The sequence below is a fragment of the Bufo gargarizans genome, chromosome 6 (assembly GCF_014858855.1).
Source record: "Bufo gargarizans isolate SCDJY-AF-19 chromosome 6, ASM1485885v1, whole genome shotgun sequence".
Classification (NCBI taxonomy): domain Eukaryota; kingdom Metazoa; phylum Chordata; class Amphibia; order Anura; family Bufonidae; genus Bufo; species Bufo gargarizans.
In genome coordinates this window covers 39,329,421-39,348,061 of record NC_058085.1, presented here as the reverse complement: position 1 = coordinate 39,348,061, position 18,641 = coordinate 39,329,421, and the positions used below count along the sequence as shown (strand labels likewise).

Sequence of the window (18,641 nt, the reverse complement as noted above, 5' to 3'; positions counted from 1 at the left end):
CTCCTGTGTTCACATGCTTCTAGACTGCTGCTGCTTCTGGTTCCTGATCCTGGCCTCGTCTGACTACCCCGTTGGTTCCTGATCCTGGCTTCGTCTGACTACCCTGCTGGTTCCTGATCCAGGCTTCGTCTGACTACCCTTCTGGTTCCTGACCTCTGTCTACGCAAGACCCTGCTTCGGTTTAGCCATCCGTTTGGACTTTTGCTTACAGCTTGATTTTCAATAAAGCTTTCTTATTTCCACTTATCTCTTGTTGTACGTCTGGTTCATGGTTCCATGACACCCAGGCTTTGGAAAGTGTTTCCCTGCCTCTGTTGAAACTGCTGTGTGTTCCCCTTGTCTCCCCTCCTCGTTTGGCCAAGGAAGTATGGACTCTGCTGCCAGTGTTGTCAGCTGGAAAATTTTGGAGAAATTTTTCAACAAGGATCTTCTGGTATTGCACAATTTTGCTTGTCCTCTCCACCAGAAGAAAGAGAGATGAGAAGTTCTCTTTGTAGCGGGGGTCGAGAAGGATGAACAACCAGTAATCTGTGTTGTTTAAAATGCGTATAACGCACGGGTCGCGTGAAAGGTAGCCTAACACGAAGTCAGCCATGTGAGCCAGAGTACCAACAGGCGAGACTTCACTGTCGTCATCAGGAGGATCACTCCCAATCTCCTCATGCTCTTCCTTCTTTTCTGCCTGCTGCTCTGTAGCTGAGGCAACCGTCTCCCACTCCTCCTCCTCTTCAGCTTCCAATTCGTGCTGAGAAAACGAACTGAGGATGGTCAGGCTATCATCAATCTGTGTAATGTTCTCCCCCATTTCCACCTCTTCCACATGAACAGCATTGTCCTTAATTGTGAGAGGCGAGCGTTTGAGAAGACACAGAAGTGGGATGGTGACGCTGATAATAGCGTTATCGCCGCTCACCATCTGTGTTGATTCCTCAAAGTTGCGTAAAACCTCACAGAGGTCAGACATCCATGCCCACTCCTCGCTTGTAAATAGCGGAAGATGACTGGAAAGGTGATGACCATGTTGCATCTGGTATTCCACAATTGCCCTCTGCTGCTCACAATCCTGGCCAACATGTGGAACGTGGAGTTGCAGCGCGTGCTCACGTCGCACAACAGCCGGTGAGCTGGCAATTTCAAGCACTGCTGCAGCGTTTACAGACCGGCTGAAGCTGTCGGTGACTTGCGGAAATGTGCACACACGTGGCGCACCTTCACCAGTAGCTCAGGCAAATTGGGGTATGTTTTTAGAAACCGCTGAACCACAAGGTTGAATACATGGGCAAGGCATAGGATGTGTCTAAGTATGCCCAGCTCCAAAGCCGCCACCAAGTTACAGCCATTATCAGACACAACCATGCCTGGTTCTAGGTTGAGTGGCAAGATCCACAGCTCAGTCTGGTCTCATCCCGTGCCACAGCTCTGCAGCGGTGTGCTGTTTGTCACCTAGGCAGATCATTTTTTCTGACTGACTGGTGCTGCACGCGGATACTTGGAGGTGGAAGTGGAGGAGGAGGCGGAGGAGAAGTGGGGGTTGGAGCCACTAACGTAGGTGGTGGCGGAAACCCTGATGGAATTGGCCCGCAATCCTTGGCGTCAGTAGCACCTGTGCCATCCCAGGGTACGAGTCGCTCCAAGCCTCCACAACATTCACCCAGTGTGCCGTCAGGGAAATGTAGCATCCCTGATTGAAAGCACTTGTCCGTGGTTAAGTGGACCTTCCCAGTAACTGCGTTTGGTCAGGGCACTTGTGATGTTAAGGTTTTTTATAAGGTAGGAGATATGTCCATGTGCTGAAACGTCTCAATTGGCTGTCCTGTACCACCTGATGGAGGTGTCATGGGTCAAAGTTCTTCACAATATAAAAGAATATGGTGGGCGTGAATACCGCCATATGTTCACCCTTTTCGGCAAACAGCGAAAGAGCAAAGTTCGCCGCAAAACGACCGCCGGGGGAACCGCAAGGCCACCTCTACTGCAGATCCCTCCCCCTCTGTACTGTTCCCCTCGCTCGGCTTGTTGACAACTTCCCAGGTTGAGTCAGTGACCTCATCGTTCATCATCTCCTCTTCCACTTCCTCACTCTTATCATCCTCCTGATTTGTTGACCTAACCACAACCTCAGTGATTGACAACTACTGTGTGTCATCCTCTTCCTTAACCTCTTCAGACAGTAATTGCGGTTGAGTCATTGGCAACTGTGTCTCATCATCATGCACCTCCAATAAACACTAATTGCCGTTCTTGTGACTATGGATGCTGAAGAGGTTGGGAATTGGGGCACAAGATCTCAGGTCCCTCTTCAAGTGTGCTTGGCGAGAGGGCCAAATCAATTAATGGCGATGCAAAGAGGTCCTCGGAATATCCGAGTGTGGGATCACTTGTTTGGCAAGACTGTAAATAATGGGAGGTAAGAGGATCAGCGTGAGGATTGTGTGGATCAGACTCCTGGCTACTGAGACTGGGCTTGGTGGAAGATAGGGTGGTGCGTAACAGACTGGAAGCACTATCTGCTGCAATCCAACCGACCAGCTGCTCGCACTGGGCTGACTTCAAGAGTGGTCTCCTGCGCCGCCCTGCAAACTGGTACATGAAGCTTGGTATCTTGGATGATTGTTTTTCTTGTGCTCTGGCAGCAGGCACAGTTTCAAAGCGCTCAGGGCCACGGCCTCTGCGTGCACCATAAGCATCACGGCCACTTGCCCGTCTCTTAATGCTCGCCTTCTTCATATTAAATATTATATGTTATAAGGGGCCGTTTATAGGAAAAATTTGGATAAATTAGGGAAAAAAATATTATTGTTTTTGCTAATATTTCCCCAATATTTGGGCCTGACACACACAACTTATTGAAGTACAGATGTGACAATTCACTGCAGGGACCGTTTATAGGAAAACTGTGCATAAATTATGGAAAAAATAAAATTGTTTTCTCTAATATTTTCCCCAATATCTGGCCCTGGCACACACACGCTATTGCAGCACCGATGTGAGAATTCACTACAGGGACCGTTTATAGGAAAAATGTGAATAAATTATGGAAAAAATAAAATTGTTTTCAATAATATTCTTACTATCTCTGCCCATGACACACAGAAGGTATTGCTGAACAGATGTCACAAGTCACTGCAGACACCCTCTATAGAAAAAGAATCGCAAAGTATGAAAAAAAAAAACCTGACTACTTTGCAAGATTAAATTGCTGCCACCACACACAATAGTCCTTAAAAGGAATTTTGAGTACTTGAAATGTTTTGAAATTGAATAAATTGCGATCACAAACTCCCTACACTATCTGTCCCTTCCTAACCGTAGCTCTCCCTGAATCGCAATGAGCCGTTCCAGCCAGCCAATCACTGTAATGCCAGCAGCCAACATGGCTACTGGCATTACAGTGATTACAGTACTTACCTGCACGTTTATTGGCTGCTTAGCAGCTACAAAACGTGCGGGAAGGAGACTCGAGCATGGCACTCGAGCACATGCGGTACTCGGCTCAGTACCGCCATGTGCCGAGCTGTCACCACCAGACATCTGAGAAGCTCTGACAGACCTTCTTCAGAACCTCCTCCTTGAGGTTCCTTTTGTTTTGCTTTCGTTTTCTCATCTCGTTACCCCCTCTCAGCTGTCATGTAGTTGCACTGATTGCATCCCTTTAAATCCCTTCCCATACTGCATCACTTTGCGGTTTATACAACTTCCTGGAGTGTGTGCATGCTGGATGCTACAACTGAGTCTTCTACAGATAAGTTTTGTTCATTCATTTGTGTTTTCCTGTTTGCTGGATCCCAGGTGACCCTGACTGCCTCCGTATCAAGTGTAGGGAGCCGGTGGTCGTGTCCCCTCACTATTATAGGGTGTTCAGGTGTTATACAGTCGAGGAACGAGGATATGCGATCATCTACCATTGAGATTTTTGCATAGGCTGAGCAGTTAGGGAGAGAGCCAGGTCTGTTGCAGGGCTCTCCCTTTGGTTCCTTAGTTTTGGATCCAGTCAGTTTGTTTTAGAGAGGCTTGCAAACTCCATTTTCGCCTACTTCCCCATTCCTCTGGTGATGAGGAGCAGAGGGTGGGGATCATCATCTCGCTGCTCAGGGATAACGCTCAGTCCTGGGCCTTTTCGCTGCCGGTGGGGGCACGGCCCCTCTGTTCAGTGGATGAATTTTTTTTTAGCCCTGGGTCAGATATATGATGATCCGGATCATATTGCTCTGGCTGAGTCTAGACTACGTCTATTATGCCAGTCCTCTGATAAGTCACCATTTTCTGGTGCATATGGGTTTCATCCGCAGTTTGGGACTTTCTCGGGAGAGGGGTCTTCTGGTTTACCTAATGAGGACAGATTCTCCTCGTCTTTGTCATCTATTTGGCAAAAGATTCAGGATAATCTAAAGAGCATGAGTGAGAGATATAAGCGTGTGGCGGATAAGAGACGTGTGCCTGGTCTGGACTTGAATGTTGGTGATCTGGTGTGGTTGTCTACTAAGAATATCAAATTGAAGGTTCCCTCCTGGAAGTTGGGTCCTAAGTTTATTGGGCCTTACAAATTCTTGTCTGTCATCAATCCTGTTGCCTACTGTCTTGATCTTCCTCAGACTTGGAAGATCCATAATGTTTTTCATAAGTCCTTATTAAAACCTTATGTCCAACCCATTGTACCCTCGTCTTTGCCTCCTCCTCCGATTGTGGTTGATGGTAATCTTGAATTTCAGGTCTCTAGGATTGTGGATTCTCGTGTTGTCCTCGGTTCTCTTCAGTACCTCGTTCATTGGGAGGGTTATGGCCCTGAGGAGAGGATGTGGGTCCCAGTGACGGACAGTAAGGCCACTCGTCTCATCAGGGCTTTCCATAGGTCCCATCCTGAGAAGGTGGGCTCTGAGTGTCCGGAGTCCACTCGTAGAGGGAGGGGTACTGTCACCACCAGACATCTGAGAAGCTCTGACAGATGCCTTTCAGAACCGCCTCCTTGAGGTTCCTTTGTTTTGCTTTCATTTTCTCATCTCGTTAGCCTCTCTCAGCTGTCATGTAGTTGCACTGATTGCATCCCTTTAAATACCTCCCCATAGTGCATCAGTTTGCGGTTTATATTACTTCCTGGAGTGTGTGCATGGTGATCCTACTTCTGAGTCTTCTACAAGATAAGTTTTGTTCATTCATTTGTGTTTTTCTGTTTGCTGGATCCCAGGTGACCCTGACTCCCTCCGTATCTAGTGTAGGGAGCCGGTGGTCGTGTCCCCTCACTATTATAGGGTGTTCAGGTGTTATACAGTCGAGGCACGAGGATATGCGATCATCTACCATTGGGATTTTCGCATAGGCTGAGCAGTAAGGGAGAGAGCCAGGTCTGATGCAGGGCTCTCCCTTTTTGTTCCTTAGTTTTGGATCCATACAGTCGTATATTCATTTTGTGTTTTCTTGTTTCCTCTACACCTTCCGTGACAGTATTGTGAGGGACACCCTGTAACGGTATGAGTGGTGGCCTAGCCAGTGGCCACAGTACAGTCTGTGGGCCAGACACTCACTGGCTTGCAACTGCGATTATATCACAAAGAAATAATAAATTGACTTTTTTTTACCTGCAAGGTATTGTCTGTGACACCGTGTATGAATGGTGTGCACACAGTACTGTCTGTGAGCCTGCAGCCCCTCACACACAAGCAGGCAACTTCAATATATATATATATATATATATATATATAAATAGCAGACTGATGTACCAGCCCTAAAGGGCTTTTTAGGGTGCTGTCAGGACGCTGTCCTTACAGCAGATGAGTCTGTGGACACAGAACACTGCCCTAGCTAACGCTTTCCCTATTGAATCATCATCATCAGCAGCAGCAGCAGCAGCAGCAGCACTGTCCCTCCTCTCACTAAGAATGCAGCTTCCGAATGAATCTAAAATGGATGCTGGAGGTCGGAGGGTCTGGGAGGGAGGGTCTGCTGCTGATTGGCTGGAATGTGTCTGCTGACTGTGAGGTACAGGGTCAAAGTTTGCTCAATTATGATGTATCAGTGACAGCTATCAGTACAGGAGGAGTTATCAGTGACAGCTATCAGTACAGGAGGAGGTATTATCAGTGACAGCTATCAGTACAGGAGGAGGTGGTATCAGTGACAGCTATCAGTACAGGAGGAGATGTTATCAGTACAGGAGGAGGTGTTATCAGTGACAGCTATCAGTACAGGAGGAGGAGGTATCAGTGACGGCTATCAGTACAGGAGGAGGAGTTATCAGTGACAGCTATCAGTACAGGAGGAGGAGGTATCAGTGACGGCTATCAGTACAGGAGGAGGTGTTATCAGTGACAGCTATCAGTACAGGAGGAGGTATCAGTGACAGCTATCAGTACAGGAGGAGATGTTATCAGTGACAGCTATCAGTACAGGAGGAGGTGATATCAGTGACAGCTATCAGTACAGGAGGAGGAGGTATCAGTGACAGCTATCAGTACAGGAGGAGGTGATATCAGTGACAGCTATCAGTACAGGAGGAGGTGGTATCAGTGACAGCTATCAGTACAGGAGGAGGAGGTATCAGTGACAGCTATCAGTACAGGAGGAGGTGTTATCAGTGACAGCTATCAGTACAGGAGGAGGTGATATCAGTGACAGCTATCAGTACAGGAGGAGGAGGTATCAGTGACAGCTATCAGTACAGGAGGAGGTGTTATCAGTGACAGCTATCAGTACAGGAGGAGGAGGTATCAGTGACAGCTATCAGTATAGGAGGAGGTATCAGTGACAGCTATCAGTACAGGAGGAGGTGTTATCAGTGACAGCTATCAGTACAGGAGGAGGTGTTATCAGTGACAGCTATCAGTACAGGAGGAGGTGTTATCAGTGACAGCTATCAGTACAGGAGGAGGAGTTATCAGTGACAGCTATCAGTACAGGAGGAGGTGTTATCAGTGACAGCTATCAGTACAGGAGGAGGTGGTATCAGTGACAGCTATCAGTACAGGAGGAGGTGGTATCAGTGACAGCTATCAGTACAGGAGGAGGTGGTATCAGTGACAGCTATCAGTACAGGAGGAGGTGGTATCAGTGACAGCTATCAGTACAGGAGGAGGTGGTATCAGTGACAGCTATCAGTACAGGAGGAGGTGGTATCAGTGACTGACAGCTATCAGTACAGGGGGAGGTGGTATCAGTGACAGCTATCAGTACAGGAGGAGTTATCAGTGACAGCTATCAGTACAGGAGGAGTTATCAGTGACAGCTATCAGTACAGGAGGAGGTGGTATCAGTGACAGCTATCAGTACAGGAGGAGGTGGTATCAGTGACAGCTATCAGTACAGGAGGAGGTGGTATCAGTGACAGCTATCAGTACAGGAGGAGGAGGTATCAGTGACAGCTATCAGTACAGGAGGAGGTGGTATCAGTGACAGCTATCAGTACAGGAGGAGGTGGTATCAGTGACAGCTATCAGTACAGGAGGAGGTGGTATCAGTGACAGCTATCAGTACAGGAGGAGGTGGTATCAGTGACAGCTATCAGTACAGGAGGAGGGTATCAGTGACAGCTATCAGTACAGGAGGAGGTGTATCAGTGACAGCTATCAGTACAGGAGGAGGTGTATCAGTGACAGCTATCAGTACAGGAGGAGGTGTATCAGTGACAGCTATCAGTACAGGAGGAGGTGGTATCAGTGACAGCTATCAGTACAGGAGGAGGAGGTGTTATCAGTGACAGCTATCAGTACAGGAGGAGGTGGTATCAGTGACAGCTATCAGTACAGGAGGTGTTATCAGTGACAGCTATCAGTACAGGAGGAGGTGGTATCAGTGACAGCTATCAGTACAGGAGGAGGTGTTATCAGTGACAGCTATCAGTACAGGAGGAGGTGTTATCAGTGACAGCTATCAGTACAGGAGGAGGAGTTATCAGTGACAGCTATCAGTACAGGAGGAGGTGTTATCAGTGACAGCTTTCAGTACAGGAGGAGGTGTTATCAGTGACAGCTATCAGTACAGGAGGAGGTGTTATCAGTGACAGCTATCAGTACAGGAGGAGGTGTTATCAGTGACAGCTATCAGTACAGGAGGAGGTGATATCAGTGACAGCTATCAGTACAGGAGGAGGTATCAGTGACAGCTATCAGTACAGGAGGTATCAGTGACAGCTATCAGTACAGGAGGAGGTGTTATCAGTGACAGCTATCAGTACAGGAGGAGGTGTTATCAGTGACAGCTATCAGTACAGGAGGAGGTGGTATCAGTGACAGCTATCAGTACAGGAGGAGGTATCAGTGACAGCTATCAGTACAGGAGGAGGTGTTATCAGTGACAGCTATCAGTACAGGAGGAGGTGTTATCAGTGACAGCTATCAGTACAGGAGGAGGTGTTATCAGTGACAGCTATCAGTACAGGAGGAGGTGGTATCAGTGACAGCTATCAGTACAGGAGGAGGTGGTATCAGTGACAGCTATCAGTACAGGAGGAGGTGTTATCAGTGACAGCTATCAGAACAGGAGGAGGAGGTATTAGTGACAGCTATCAGTACAGGAGGAGGAGGTATCAGTGACAGCTATCAGTACAGGAGGAGGTGGTATCAGTGACAGCTATCAGTACAGGAGGAGGGGTTATCAGTGACAGCTATCAGTACAGGAGGAGGTGTTATCAGTGACAGCTATCAGTACAGGAGGAGGAGTTATCAGTGACAGCTATCAGTACAGGAGGAGGAGGTATCAGTGACAGCTATCAGTACAGGAGGAGGGTAAGGTAGGAGGAGGTATCAGTGACAGCTATCATACAGGAGGAGATGTTATCAGTGACAGCTATCAGTACAGGAGGAGGTATCAGTGACAGCTATCAGTACAGGAGGAGGTGTTATCAGTGACAGCTATCAGTACAGGAGGAGGTGTTATCAGTGACAGCTATCAGTACAGGAGGTGGTATCAGTGACAGCTATCAGTACAGGAGGAGGTGTTATCAGTGACAGCTATCAGTACAGGAGGAGGTGGTATCAGTGACAGCCATCAGTACAGGAGGAGATGTTATCAGTGACAGCTATCAGTACAGGAGGAGGTGGTATCAGTGACAGCCATCAGTACAGGAGGAGGTGATATCAGTGACAGCTATCAGTACAGGAGGAGGTATCAGTGACAGCTATCAGTACAGGAGGAGGTGTTATAAGTGACAGCCATCAGTACAGGAGGAGATGTTATCAGTGACAGCTATCAGTACAGGAGGAGGTGATATCAGTGACAGCTATCAGTACAGGAGGAGGTGTTATCAGTGACAGCTATCAGTACAGGAGGTGTTATCAGTGACAGCTATCAGTACAGGAGGTGTTATCAGTGACAGCTATCAGTACAGGAGGAGGTGGTATCAGTGACAGCTATCAGTACAGGAGGAGGTGTTATCAGTGACAGCTATCAGTACAGGAGGAGGTGATATCAGTGACAGCTATCAGTACAGGAGGAGGTGGTATCAGTGACAGCTATCAGTACAGGAGGAGGAGGTATCAGTGACAGCTATCAGTACAGGAGGAGGAGGTATCAGTGACAGCTATCAGTACAGGAGGAGGGGTTATCAGTGACAGCTATCAGTACAGGAGGAGGGGTTATCAGTGACAGCTATCAGTACAGGAGGAGTTATCAGTGACAGCTATCAGTACAGGAGGGGTTATCAGTGACAGCTATCAGTACAGGAGGGGTTATCAGTGACAGCTATCAGTACAGGAGGAGGTGTTATCAGTGACAGCTATCAGTACAGGAGGAGGTGTTATCAGTGACAGCTATCAGTACAGGAGGAGGTATCAGTGACAGCTATCAGTACAGGAGGAGGTGGTATCAGTGACAGCTATCAGTACAGGAGGAGGTGTTATCAGTGACAGCTATCAGTACAGGAGGAGGTGGTATCAGTGACAGCTATCAGTACAGGAGGAGGTGGTATCAGTGACAGCTATCAGTACAGGAGGAGGAGTTATCAGTGACAGCTATCAGTACAGGAGGAGGTGATATCAGTGACAGCTATCAGTACAGGAGGAGGTGTTATCAGTGACAGCTATCAGTACAGGAGGAGGTGGTATCAGTGACAGCTATCAGTACAGGGGGAGGTGTTATCAGTGACAGCTATCAGTACAGGAGGAGGTGTTATCAGTGACAGCTATCAGTACAGGAGGAGGTGTTATCAGTGACAGCTATCAGTACAGGAGGAGGTGGTATCAGTGACAGCTATCAGTACAGGAGGAGGAGTTATCAGTGACAGCTATCAGTACAGGAGGAGGAATTATCAGTGACAGCTATCAGTACAGGAGGAGATATCAGTGACAGCTATCAGTACAGGAGGAGGTGTTATCAGTGACAGCTATCAGTACAGGAGGAGGAGGTATCAGTGACAGCTATCAGTACAGGAGGAGATGGTATCAGTGACAGCTATCAGTACAGCAGGTGTTAGGCTGCTCTTATTCTTTTAGTACAAGTAAAAACTTGTGGTGAAATCATTTGCTTTCCTCTTTGTGGATTTGGATGAATCTAGTTCTGCAAATATATACCTTCTACAACCCTAAAAAATACAGCAAGACCTGTCAAAAGATCTAACCCTAACTGAAAGGCAGTTGTCTTTTGTGTATACACGTATGTGACGTTGGTAAGAGAGCACAGCGTCAGATGCAGCCATGTATGCGTGTGCTGGACATGCAGAGAATTGCTGAATGGGAGCTGCTATATTCAGAACTGGTCTTAGTACGGTCTTCCTGTTGTGTCTAGCAGCTCTCAGATGACTGCAGGCATGCCCACTAGAAAGCTTCCTCCTCTAGTTTCCACTACTGAGCATGTGCAGCACAGTTTCAGGCATTGTCACTAAGGGCCTAAGAGTCGTATGAAGATACCGAGTATTCAGGACAGGACATAACACAGGAGAGGTGAGACGATACTGAGAATAAGAAAAGGGACAAAAGACAGGAGAGGGGAGATGTTACAGGGTATAAGGGAGAACAGAGGAGAGGTGAAAAAAATACCAAGTATAAGGAACAGGGGAGAACGGAGGAGAGGTGAGAAGATACCGAGTATAAGGAACAGGACACAGGAGAAGAGAAAAGATACAGAGTATAAGAGACAGTACAGAACACAGAGTAGCTAAGAAGATACAGAGTATAAGGAACAGGACAGGTGAGAAGACACAGAGTATAAGGAACAGAAAAGAACACAGGAGAGGTGAGAAGACACAGAGTATAAGGGAGAGGGGAGAACAGAGGGGAGGTGAGAAGATACAGAGTATAGGAAACAGGACAGAACACAGCGGAGCTGAGACGATACAGAGTATAAGGAACAGGACAGGTGAGAAGATACCGGGAGTATAAGAAACAGGACAAAACACAGGAGAATTGAGAAGACACAGAGTATAAGAGACAGGACAGAACACAGGGAAGCTGAGAAAACACTGAGTATAAGAGACAGGACAGAACACAGGGGAGGTGAGAGGATACCGACAACAAAGAACAAGTGTGAACACAGGAGAGGTGAGATGATAGGGTTAGGGTATAGAGTATAAAGAATAGGACAGAACACAGGAGGTGAGAAGATACAGAGTATGAGAGGTGCGAAGATACTGAGTATAAGAGACAGGACAGAACACAGACAGGGCAGATGTGAAGATAATGAGCATAAGAAACAGGAGAGAAGATAGGAGAGGTGAAAAGATACTGAGCATAAGGGACGGGTATTGTGCAGGAGAGGTGAGAAGATTTTGAGTATAAGAAACAGGAGAGAACAAAGGACAGTTTAGAAGATTATGAGGAACGGGACAGAAAATGGGGAGGTGAGAAGATACTGAGTATAAGGGACAGAACACAGGAAAGGTGAGAAGATACCGAGCGTAAGGAAAAAGACAGAACAAAAGGAAAAGTCAGAAGATACAGAGAACAAAGAACAAGGGAGAACACAGGGTAGGTGAGATGATACCAAGTATAAAGAACAGGACAGAACACAGGAGAGGTGAGAAGATACCGAGTATAAGAAACAGGAGAGAACAGAGGAGAAGTGAGAAGATACTGAGAGTAAGGGAAGGGGAGAGTGCAGGAGAGGTGAGAAGATTTTGAGTATAAGGAACAGGTGAGAACAAAGGAGAGGTTACAAGTGTAAGAAGGTAAAAGTTATTATCATGGATGATCGGTATGTCACTGAGGTTCCTGGCCTTGGTGGAGTAAGAGCCAGTTTTCATGTGTCAGCAGCAGTTGCTGTGTGACACCTTGCTAGCTAGTATGGCTGTAAATAGCTGATATACTGAGTATAAGGGACAGGACAGAACACAGTATAAGTGAAAAGATACCGAGTAAAAAAGACAGGACAGAAGACAGAGAAGTGAGAAGATACCGAGGATAAGGAGCAGGACAGGACACAGGAGAGATGAGAAGATACTGAGTATAAGGGACAGGACAGAACACAGGAGAGGTGAGAAGATATTGAGTTTAAGGAACAGGGAAGAACACAGGAGAAGATAGCAAGTATAAGAACCTACATGGTATGAGGTATAATGGAAAGATTTCCACCTCTTCCGTGTTTTTGACCTGCACCTGGTTTTAGCTCATACACTGATGGAAATCACTGACCAAACACTGACAATGTGAATAAGGCCTTAGGGACAGGGGAGTGTGCAGAAGAAGTGAGAAGATATAGAATATAAGGAAAAGGGAAGAATGCAAGAGAGGCGAGAAGATAACGAGTACAAGGGCCAGGGGAGAACACAGGAGAGGTGAAAAGATACTGATAATAAGGAAGAGAACACAGGAGAGGTGAAAAGATACTGATAATAAGGAAGAGAACACAGGAGAGGTGAGAAGATACTGATAATAAGGAAGAGAACACAGGAGAGGTGAGAAGATACTGATAATAAGGGATGGTGAGAGTGCAGGAGATGTGAGAAGATATTGAGTTTAAGGAACAGGGAAGAACACAGGAGAAGATAGCAAGTATAAGAACCTACATGGTATGAGGTATAATGGAAAGATTTCCACCTCTTCCGTGTTTTTGACCTGCACCTGGTTTTAGCTCATACACTGATGGAAATCACTGACCAAACACTGACAATGTGAATAAGGCCTTAGGGACAGGGGAGTGTGCAGAAGAAGTGAGAAGATATAGAATATAAGGAAAAGGGAAGAATGCAAGAGAGGCGAGAAGATAACGAGTACAAGGGCCAGGGGAGAACACAGGAGAGGTGAAAAGATACTGATAATAAGGAAGAGAACACAGGAGAGGTGAAAAGATACTGATAATAAGGAAGAGAACACAGGAGAGGTGAGAAGATACTGATAATAAGGGATGGTGAGAGTGCAGGAGATGTGAGAAGATATTGAGTTTAAGGAACAGGGAAGAACACAGGAGAAGATAGCAAGTATAAGAAGCAGAGGAGAAGGGAAAGGAAACCGAATATAAGGAACAGTATAAGGCCCCAATCACGCAACTGTATTTTTAGTTTTCATCCGATCTGCATTTCAATCGGGCCTCAAAAACTGTGTGCTGTCCGCATCTGTATGTCCATTCCGCAGTCCCGCAAAAAATAGAACATGTCCCATTCTTGACTGTTTTGTGGACAAGAACAGACATTGTTACAATGGGTCTGTGAAAGAAAACAGATGCAACACAGGCATCACATGGATGTCATAATACATATGGTTGTATGAATGCACCCTAAGGAACAGGACAGAATATGGAGAGTGGAGAAGCTACTGAGTATAAGGGACAGAGGATAAAGCAGTAGAAGGGAGAAGATACTGAGTAGAAGGAACAGGGGACAACACAGGAGAGGTGAGAAGATACCAAGTACAAGGGACCGGACGGAACACAAAAAACGTGAAAAGATATCGAGCATAAGGGACAGGAGAGAGCACAGGAGAGGTGAGAAGATACCAAGTACACTGAACAAAAATCTAAATGCAACACTTTCGGTTTTACATGAGCTAAACTCAAAGATATGAAACATTTTCTAGATACACAAAAGACCTATTACTCTCAAATATTGTTCACAAATCTGTGTTTGTGAGCACTTTTCCTTTGCTGAGTTAATCCATCCCACCTCACAGGTGTGGCATATCAAGGTGCTGATTAGACAGCATAAATATTGCACAGGTGTGACTTAGACTGCCCACAATAAAAGTCCACTCTGAAATGTGCACAGTTTTGCCTTACTAAAGGGACGAGGGGGGCAGAAAACCAGTCAGCATCTGGTGTGACCAGATTTGCCTCACGCAGTGCAACACATCTCCGAGGCATAGAGTTGATCAGGTTGTTGATTGTAGCCTGTGGAATGTTGGTCACTCCTCTTTATTAGCTGTGCGAAGTTGCAGAATATTGGCAGGAACTGGAACACGGTGTCGTATACGCCGATCCAGAGCATCCCAAACATGCTCAGTGGGTGACATGTCCGGTGAGTATGCTGGCCATGCAAGAACTGGGATGTTTTAAGCTTCCAGGAATTGTGTACAGATCCTTGCAATATGGGACCGTGCATTATCATGCTGCAACATGAGGTGATGGTCGTGTATGAATGGCTCAACAATGGGCCTCAGGATCTAGTCACGGTATCTCTGTGCATTGAAAATGCCATCAATAAAATGCACTTGTGTTCGTTGTCCATAACATACGCCTGCCCACACCATAATCCTACCTCCCCCATGGACCACTCGATCCACAACGTTGACGTCCGCAAACCGCTCACCCACATGACACCACACACGCTGTCTGCCATCTGCCCTGAACAGTTAAAACCGGGACTCATCCGTGAACAAAACGCCTCTCCAACGTGCCAGACGCCATCGGATGTGAGCATTTGCCCACTCAAGTCAGTTACGACAACGAACTGCAGTCAGGTCCAGACCCCGATGAGGAGGACGAGCTGCAGATGAGCTTCCCTGAGACGGTTTCTGACAGTGCAGAAATTGGTCATGCAAACCTATTGTTTCTGCAGCTGTCCAGGTGGCTGGTCTCAGATGATCATGGAGGTGAACATGCTGGATGTGGAGGCTGGGTGTGTTGTGAGGCCGGTTGGATGTACTGGCAAATTCTCTGAAACGCCTTTAGAGTTGACTTATGGTAGAGAAATGAACATTAATTGCATGTGCAACAGCTCTGGTAGACATTCCTGCAGTCAGCATGCCCATTGCACGCTCCCTCACAAGTTGCGACATCTGTGGCATTGTGCTGTGTGATCAAACTGCACATTTCAGAGTGGCCTTTTATTGTGGGCAGTCTAAGGCACACCTGTAAAATATTCATGCTGTCTTATCAGCACCTTGATATGCCATACCTGTGAGGTGGGATGGATTATCTCTGCAAAGGAAAAGTGCTCACTAACACAGATTTGTGAACAATATTTGAGAGTAATAAGTCTTTTGTGTATGTAGAAAATGTTTCAGATCTTTGAGTTTAGCTCATGCAAAACCGAAAGTGTTGCATTTATATTTTTGTTCAGTGTATATCTAGTTTTGCTGACAAGAACGGTCATTTTTACAATAAGTTCACAGAACAAATGGATGCAACATCGACGTCACACAGATGTCATCTGTAATTTTTGCAGATCCGCAAAATACATATGGTCGTGTGAATGCTTCCTAAGGAACAGGACAGAAGAAATGAGAGTTGAGAAGATACAGAGTATAAGAGACAAGAAAGAGTGCAAGAGAGGTTAGAAAATTCAGAGTACAAGAGACAGGGTTACGGTTAGAACACATGAGACGTGAGAAAATCCGGCGTATAAAAGGGCAGAAGAGGTGAGAAGATACCGAACATAAAGAACAGAGGTGAAGGCAAAAGAGGTGAGAAGATATCATGTATACAAAACAGGACATAACACAAACAGGGCAGGTGAGAAGATACTATGTATAAATAACAGGAGAGGTGAAAAGATACCAAGTATACCTAGTTTTGCGGACAAGAATAGGCATAGTTACAATAAGTCTGTAAAACAAACAGATGCAACATATACGTCACACAGATGTCCGTATTTTTTGCAGATCGTGTGAATGCACCTTAAGGAACAGGACAAAAGAAAGGAGAGTTGAGAAGATACCAAGTATAATGAACAGGGAAGAGCGCAAGAGAGGTGAGAAGATACCGAGTATAAGGGACAGGGGAGAACACAGGAGAAGTGAGAAGATATCCACCATAAGGCCTCATGCACACGACCGTTGTGTGCATCCGTGGCCGTTGTGCCGTTTTCCGTTTTTTTTCACGGACCCATTGACTTTCAATGGGTCCGTGGAAAAATCGGAAAATGCACCGTTTGGCAGCCGCATCCGTGAGCCGTGTTTCCTGGCCGTGAAAAAAATATGACCTGTCCTATTTTTTTCACGGCCAACGGTTCACGGGCCCATTCAAGTCAATGGGTCCGTGAAAGAACACGGATGCACACAAGATTGGCATCCGTGTCCGTGATCCGTGGCCGTAGGTTAGTTTCATACAGACGGATCCGAAGATCCGTCTGCATAAAAGCTTTTTCAGAGCTGAGTTTTCACTTCGTGAAAACTCATTTCCGACAGTATATTCTAACACAGAGGCGTTCCCATGGTGATGGGGACGCTTCTAGTTAGAATACACTACAAACTGTGTACAAGACTGCCCCCTGCTGCCTGGCAGCACCCGATCTCTTACAGGGGGATATGATAGTACAATTAACCCCATCATATCCCCCTGTAAGAGATCAGGGCTGCCAGGCAGCAGGGGGCAGACCCCCCCCTCCCCAGTTTGAATATCATTGTGCGGCCCCCCCCCCTCCCCTGTTGTTAACTCGTTGGTGGCCAGTGTGCGCACCCCCCTCCCTCCCTCCCTCTATTGTTTTAATACATTGGGGCCAGTGTGCGCGCGCCCCCCCAACCCCCCTCTATTGTTTTAATACATTGGGGCCAGTGTGCGCGCGCCCCCCCAACCCCCCCTCCCTCTATTGTTTTAATACATTGGGGCCAGTGTGCGCGCGCCCCCCCAACCCCCCCTCCCTCCCTCTATTGTTTTAATACATTGGGGCCAGTGTGCGCACCCCCCCAACCCCCCCCCCCCTCCCTCTATTGTAATCATCATCGGTGGCAGCGGAGTAGAAGATTTTCATACTTACCTGGCTGCTGGCTGCTGCGATGTCTGCGTCCGGCCGGGAGCTCCTCCTACTGGTAAGTGACAGCAATGCACCGCACAGACCTGTCACTTACCAGTAGGAGGAGCTCCCGGCCGGACACAGAGATCGCAGCAGCCAGCTAAGTATGAATCTTCTACTCCGCTGCCACCGATGATCGGGGGGGCACACTGGCCTCAATGCTATTATTACAATAGAGGGAGGGGGGGGGGGGGTTGGGGGGCGCGCACACTGGCCCCAATGCTATTATTACAATAGAGGGAGGGAGGGGGGTGCGCACACTGGCCACCAACGAGTTAACAACAGGGGAGGGGGGGCCCACTGGCCACCAATGAGTTAAAAACAGGGGGGGGGGGGGTCTGCCCCCTGCTGCCTGGCAGCACCTGCCAGGCAGCAGGGGACAGTCATGTACACAGTTTTTTTGTATATTCTAACCTGAAGCGTCTCCATCACCATGGGAACGCCTCTGTGTTAGAATATACTGTCGGAAATGAGTTTCACGATGTAGCTCATATCCGACAGTATATTCTAACATAGAGGCGTTCCCATGGTGATGGGGACGCTACAAGTTAAAATATACCATCGGATTGGAGAAAACTCCAATCCGATGGTATAACAGAACTCCAGACTTTACATTGAAAGTCAATGGGGACGGATCCGTTTGAAATGGCACCATATTGTGTCAACATCAAACGGATCCGTCCCCATTGACTTGCATTGTAATTCAGGACGGATCCGTTTGGCTCCGCACGGCCAGGCGGACACCAAAATGACTTTTTTTTCATGTCCGTGGATCCTCCAAAAATCAAGGAAGACCCACGGATGGAAAAACGGTCACGGATCACGGACCAACGGAACCCCGTTTTGCGGACCGTGAAAAAAAACGGACGTGTGCATGAGGCCTTAGTGAGAGGACAGAACACAGGAGAGGTGAGAACATACAGAGTATAAAGAACAGGACAGAAAAGAGGAGAGGTGAGAAGATACCGAGTATAATGGAGAGGGGAGAATACAGGGCAGGTGAGAAGAAGATACTGAATATAAGGGACACGGTAGAACAAAGGAGAGAAGATACAGAGTATAAGAGACAGGACAGGTGAGAGGATATCAAATATGAGGAACAGGACAAAACAGAACAGGTGAGAAGATACTGAGTATAAGTAACAGGACAGAAAACGGGGAGAAAAGAAGACCGAGTATGAGGAACAGGACACGATGGAGGTGAGAAGACACCAAGTATAAGGAACAGGACAGAAAACAGAAGGTAGAAGGTACAGAGTATAAGGATACATGCACACGACCGCCTTTAATATAACTGCCTATTCTTGTCCGCAAAGCGCGGACAAGAATAGGACATGTTTTTTTTTTTTCGGGGCCACGGAACTGAGCAACGGATGCGGACAGATCTGTCCACATCTTTTGCGGCCCCATTGAAGTGAATAGGTCCGCATCCAAGCCGACAAAACTGCGGCTTGGATGCGAACCAAAACAAATGTCGTGTGCATGAGGCCTAAGACAGGGCAGAACACAGGGATGGTGAGAAGACACAGAGTATAAGGTACGGGAAAGAACACAGTGT

General features: G+C 47.1%; 1 protein-coding gene across 5 annotated transcripts in view; it reads left to right on the top strand.

The window, feature by feature from the left end:
* The first annotated feature begins 10,770 nt into the window (after positions 1 to 10,770).
* Positions 10,771 to 18,641, top strand: part of ARSG (arylsulfatase G) — a 43,013-nt gene continuing 35,142 nt past the window's right edge. Inside the window, exons 1-3 of one of the 5 annotated variants that reach the window (XM_044296042.1) lie at positions 10,771 to 10,865; positions 15,518 to 15,755; positions 15,954 to 16,042. The gene's annotated coding sequence lies outside the window, so the exon portion shown is untranslated. Of the gene's footprint in view, positions 10,866 to 13,511; positions 13,840 to 15,517; positions 15,805 to 15,953; positions 16,043 to 18,641 lie in introns of those variants that run through there. The other 4 variants (XM_044296045.1, XM_044296043.1, XM_044296044.1 and 1 more) reach the window with 4 other exon arrangements.